Here is a 6260-nt window from a genome sequence, read left to right on the forward strand (position 1 = left end):
TGTCGGAGGTCAGGGGATCACTCCCACCAGCCTAGAGATTGCCTAACAGACAGCTACAAGGACCTGGCAGAATGCTGGGTTGAGCGAAGTCCCAGAGGTTCAGAGCTGTGTGGTGTCCTGAGTGTCATCAGTGAGGGGATACAGTCACCATGGTGCGGAACAAGAGGCAAACACCTTCGCAAACCAATAAAATGGACAAATATGCAGTCCTCAAATCAGCCACAGAGGTCACGGCAGGAGGTGAGGGAGTGGGAGGCCAGAGAGAGGAGCAGAGCTCCAAGGCAGAACATAATTTGGGCCAATTATAGCTGCCATCCAACACCTAAAAGGATCTTTAGAACCAAAATTAGGCACAGTAACGATGGATGTTACTGTCCTCTGAGCAGACCTTTAAAAGGTCACTGAAAAGGTCACAACAGCAGAGACAGATATTACCCATTTGCAATTTACATTCAAACGACTGGAGAGCCAGGTGAAGTTCCTCACAATGGAGTACAAGAGTGTGGCAGCTCGACTTGAAGACCAGGAGGGGAGAGCTACGAGGAATAATATCAGAGTGGTGGAGGTTCCGGAGGGAGTTGAGGGGCAGAACATGAAACTTTTCCTAGATGATCTCATCACCAAACTGTTTCACCTCAAGCGACTGTCTAATTTCTTCCCCCTAGAGAACCGGACATAGGGCACCTGTCCCTCCGCCATGGCAGGGGACCTCTCTCAGGGTTATCATTGCAAGAGTCTTCACCTTTCTTAACAGGGATGTGACCCTGCAGGAGGGCAGGTCACGTGGCAATCTTCAGTTTGAAATTTCTGTCATCTTATTCTTCTCAGGTATTACGCTGCAGGTACAGTGCCAGAGGCACAGCTTTCAAGAGGTTAAGAAGGCGCTGGGGGAGGGGGCACTTAGGTACATCATGTTATACCTGGTGCACCTGAGAGTGATTTTGGAGGGCAAGACATGGCACTTCAGATCGCCAGAGGAGGCATGGGAGTGATTGGACAGATAGCGCTCCCCGAGCCACAGAACTAAGCCTGACGAGAGAGTGGGGTGTCGTAATACCAGGAAAGAAGGCAAAACATCGAGTGGCAGTGACACTGGTCAGAACTCAGAACAATCAACACCACCATAACTCAATGGTTCCTTCAATGGTTAATGATTTGAGGTTTACTAGGGTCTAGTCATTGGGGCACTTCTTCCAACAACGGGTGAAACAGAAGGGGCAGAGACCCTGGCCCGAGTGTAAAGTCGAACCGGGAGGTGGCCCAGCCAGTAATGGGAGGGTGTTATTTTCTAGGGGTGGGAAGGGGCAGGACAAAATGCACTACAACAGTATGGGCCAGGTAAGTGATGAAAATTTGATTGGTAAGTTGGGGATTCAATGCTACAGTTTATTTTATGTTGGGTGGCGGGCTCATTGAGGGGGTGCTATCCCACCCACGAGAATCATGGTATCCTTTTGGGCAACAGGCACTCCACAGGTTGGGGGTGTGGGCAGTTCAAAGCCTGCTTTGCAGGGCAGCAAGGTGGTGGGAGTTCATTTGTAGAGAACTATTGGTTTTTGCTTATTTGTTTACTACAATTTTCTATTGATTAGATGCAGTGCATTCGATTTAGTGTTTGGGATGGTATGGGAGGGGCTAGATGGGATGAAAGGGGTAGACTGTCTGGCAAGTATGAGACCTTCCTTTGCCTCCTACATTATTGAATGGCTGCAGCATTGGATTAATCCCTGAATGTGTTGTCTTCCCCATCATGGTGTCCATGGCTGTGTCTTTGCAGAGGCATTTGAACAACCACCCCATTACTTGTGACCACAGGGCTCTAGAATGATGTAATCCCACACTTATTTAGAAAAAAAGAGAATATTTTAATAAATAAAAAGAAGATCAAAACATCATGCATCCAATTAGTAGAACCAGAGGTATGTAACTTTAAATTTGGGATGACCCCAATGGGGCACGGATCAGATGCAGTGACCAGGTTAGTCGTGCTGAAAGAGTTATCTTCTCAGTCCAGCACCAAGAGTTGCATTCTCAGGGAGAGTGTAGTGGGTGTCCATTGAAGTAGTACAAAGAATTGGCTGGCCATCACGGGTGGTCGTTGTTGTAGTGTGAGGATCCTTTTAGCATTACTGAGGCTCTGAGCTGAACCTTCGCTTTGGTGGTCACTACTGGGGGTTGATGATGTAGCACAAAGCATTGGTTCACCCAAACTCTGTTTGGTGATGGGTACAGGCTGCAAGGTTTTGGCACCAACAGGCCTGTTTGCGAAGAGCCTAAAAACTTCAGGGGAGCTAAGTTGAGCCACACCAAGGTTCCAGGGCCCGGGGGACACTACTTGGGGGTCAGCAACTCACTCTAGCAGAGACCGGTAGGGCTCAGGCAGCTCCAGCTGCAGATCCAAGCAGCAGGTCAGCTGAGCAGTTGCAGGAAGACTGTGGAACTTGCTAAATGTTTGTAACTCAGGACAGGAGTCCAGCTTGCTGGCCCTTGGAACAACTTCAGCCTTGGATGAAGAGTGGAGATCCAATATTACTTCACAGCAACCAGCGCAGCAGGCAGCAAAGCAACAGTGTAGCAGAGCAGCAGAGTAGCTGACCTTCTGTCAGCAGTCCTTCTTCCATGGTATTCTTAGGTTCAGTAGTAAACTGAAGAGTTGGTGTGCGAAGTACAATATTTACACTTGGTGCCTCCTTTGAAGTGGGAGAAGCTTCTAGAGGTTCCCTTTGAAGTGCACAGGTTGCCTTCCTTCCCTGCCACAAGGTTAACTGCAGGAGAGATGCAGCCTTTTGTGTGGAGCAGGACTCCGCCTATTCAAGTATAAGTAGGGTTGCACCAAGCTCTGCCCTTCCATGCTGCCAGTGATAGCCCACCCAGGCACATGAAAGCTCTCTATTGGGTGTAGCTGTCTAGGAGGAATACACAAAGCCTAGCTGTCAACTACACCCAGGCATCTGACCCAAAGTAATGGCTGCAGGCACTAAATGGATAAGGCAAGACAAAGCCAACTTTCTAAAAGTGGCATTTTGACAATTATGAGCAAAAATCTGATTTTACCACAAGAGATGATTTTTTCCTTACAATTCCAAATACGAACGGTCCACCTATTACCATTTGGAAGTTACAGCTTATTAAATGTAACATGGTAACTCCAGTACTACCCTACGGGAGAGGTAGGCCTTGAAGTATTCAAAAACACAAATTTAAGAGTTTAAAAAAAAAACAGGACATGTAAAACTTAAAAGTATACGTCCTACTTTTTAAATACATTGCACCCGGCTCATTGAGCTGTGGAGGGCCTAACCTGGTGGTGACAAATATGTATTACAATGGAAGGTTTCTGCCTGGAAAAAGGATTATTTGCAGGTAGAAATGTGAGTTTAAAACTGTACACACAGGCTGCAATGGCAGGGCTGAGACAGGTTTAAAGGGCTTCTTAAGTGGGTGGCACAATGAGCGCTGCAGGCTCACTAACAGCATTTAATTTACAGGCCCAGGGTACACTTAGTATCACTTTACGAGGGACTTACAAGTAAATTAAATGTTCCAATTGGCTGTAAGTCAGTTCTACCATGTTTAAAGGAGAGAGAGCACAAGCATCTTAGTACTGGTTAGCAGTGGTAAAGTGCACAGAATCCTAAGGCCAGTAAAAACAAATTCAGCAAACAATAGTGGGGGATAAAGGTAAAACCTTTGAGGGTGACCCTGCAGAGACGGCCAGGTTTAACAATGCCTGTATGGTTTTTATGTAATGCATTCAGACTTATCACATTTCAAGGTACAGTCATTAAACAAGATTGCACACAACCACACATAAAACATATCAGACATATTGGCTTTTTAAGCATGGTTACTGAATTCTTTAGAGGTGCAGATGAGGAATTAAAAAGGGAGATGATGAGGTAGCAAATAGGTAAGCAAACTGGTTCTCCATATACCGTAATGCCCGGCCAGACCATAGATATGACCATTTATATTGTGTTAAAAAGGTACTTCCCCTTACAAATATTTGTTAGAGCAAAATTTTGGGTCAGGTGGGCAGGGGTATCAAAACACCTGTCCAGAAAAAGGAGAATCAGAATTCATAGCTACCCATGTGAAAAGTGTAAGATTTGGAAGTGCATGAGGTTTATCTGTCACCTCAACACAGTTCCTTATCCTATCTACTTTGTTGTGAAAGTATAGTAGTATTAAGACACACATTTTGCAAAGGATTAGCAAAGGATCAGCAGCAGAGTGGAAATTAATTATTGCAAAACGTTTTTGTACAGTATTAAAGAATTCTAAAGATGGATTTCATAACAAACTGTTATTATCTCGCCGATGAGCACATTTGCTGTTCATAAGGGCTTATGACAACGTTTGTGGCTTTTCAAATCATTAGCCAAGTGTTTCATGGTGGTTCTTTGTTCTTTTCTCCTGAATGTTGAACATAATCCTATCACTCCTTCCACTTATGAAGCATTTCTTCAATGTGCTACTCAGTGCATTGGAAGTATTAGAAGGGGCCAATATGCATTCTGCTCATTAGTGGTTGTGGTGGTACTTGAAAGTATCCTTCATCCTTCCCACTTGACATTGTCACATGCAGCTGGATAATATTCAATGTCAAGAACACATCACCATCTCAAGGTAGATGGTAAATCTTTTCGTAAGGTCTCCTGTTCATCTGGGGGGGGTTATTCACAACGGTAATTCGTGTACTTTTACCTTTTTTTTTGCAATACACAAAACAATTTCATGAGCAGTATCTTTACGCCTTGCTTGTTTATGTGTAATGTCTATGACATGAGTGTGGAGTCTCTACAGTCGAAAAGATACTACTCAAAAAATTCCTTTGTGAATTACAAAAAATTTAAAAACTTACGCAAAAGTGGAAGTTTACTTATTGAATCAGGCCTTCGGTGTCCTCTAGTTACTCCTTCATTACTCCACCATTACCAGCATGTTTCTGATTAAACAGAACCCAAACTCAAATGACCTTCTGCCGCATCATTGTGAGGACAGAGTGTGGACGATTAGGATCCAATTGCACACCAAAGGACTCCTCAATGTCTAAAATGTTTTAGCATATTTATGTCAGTGCCATCTATGGAAGCATTTGAGCAGGAACATCATTACGCCTGATTCCTCCTGGCTATTAATGCAGACTGTTTGACAGAGTCAAAGCTGTGGCAGCTTTAGAAGCATCCACAACAGGCTGTCATCCAGAGATGTTTTCTTCTAAACATGTGTATTGTTTTCTTCATGTGTGCAGTGAAGACATAGGTCCTAAGTCACAAACTGCACTTTGTACCACATTTTGTCACTGCACATGTCAGTATAGATTTTATTAGTAAATGTGGGAGGGGCATGAGGAGTGGTTGGGAAAATGGACAGGTTTACTACTAAAGAGGATGGATAAGGGAGGATTGAGGAGTTTAGGTAGGGTCACAGAGGATTTTAGGGAGGATTTTCACCCATCCACGGCAGATAAGCCAATTGCATTATTATGGGGGTTTCTCTAAAGAAAATAATTTATTTTCTTTATAATGACCCTCACCCACTCTAGTAGTGGCATGCTTCATCCTCAGGTCCACCCAACCCCCTAAAAGTCAGAATGGGCTCTACTGAAATTTCGGGAGGACTTGAAGATACCCTAACCAGGGTCTAAAATTTATAAATACCTGACTATTCACTATTCACCAAGATGTCCTTTTATTGATAGTGATAGTGGTCATGCTGAAAATAATATTAAGAATCAGAATAAACTAAGATTTTATGGTCCTGAGATCCTCACTTCAAATCGTTGACATGTTTCACCCTTATTACCTGGCTTATAAGTTCCTGGGCTTTCATCAGGATGTATGACAAATACTAGTTCCGGTCTGTAGATTAAAACATGAGTGTATGATCATGCATGGAAAATCATATCATACAGGGAGCAGAATAATTCACCTGAGGAAAGTCAGCAATGTCGTGGTTCCGTTCCTGTCAGCTTACATGCGAGCCATATGGAAGGAGCGTGAGGTGACCTATAAGTTCACCACCCCTTGGCACTCTCAAATCAAAGGTCTTGTGGAAAGGTTCAACAAGACTCTAAAAGGCATGATTTGAGGCTCTGTGGAAAAGCTGGAATATCCTCTTACCATGCCTGTTATTTAATTACCGGGAGGTCTCCCAGAAGGGAGTAAGATTTAACCCCTTCGAGCTTCTATTCAGTCACCTGGTTCTGGGGACCTCTGAGTTTGGGCAAGGAGGGCTGGAAGCAGTCCCCAAGAGGA

The sequence above is a fragment of the Pleurodeles waltl genome, chromosome 11 (genome assembly GCF_031143425.1).
Source record: "Pleurodeles waltl isolate 20211129_DDA chromosome 11, aPleWal1.hap1.20221129, whole genome shotgun sequence".
NCBI lineage: Eukaryota > Metazoa > Chordata > Amphibia > Caudata > Salamandridae > Pleurodeles > Pleurodeles waltl.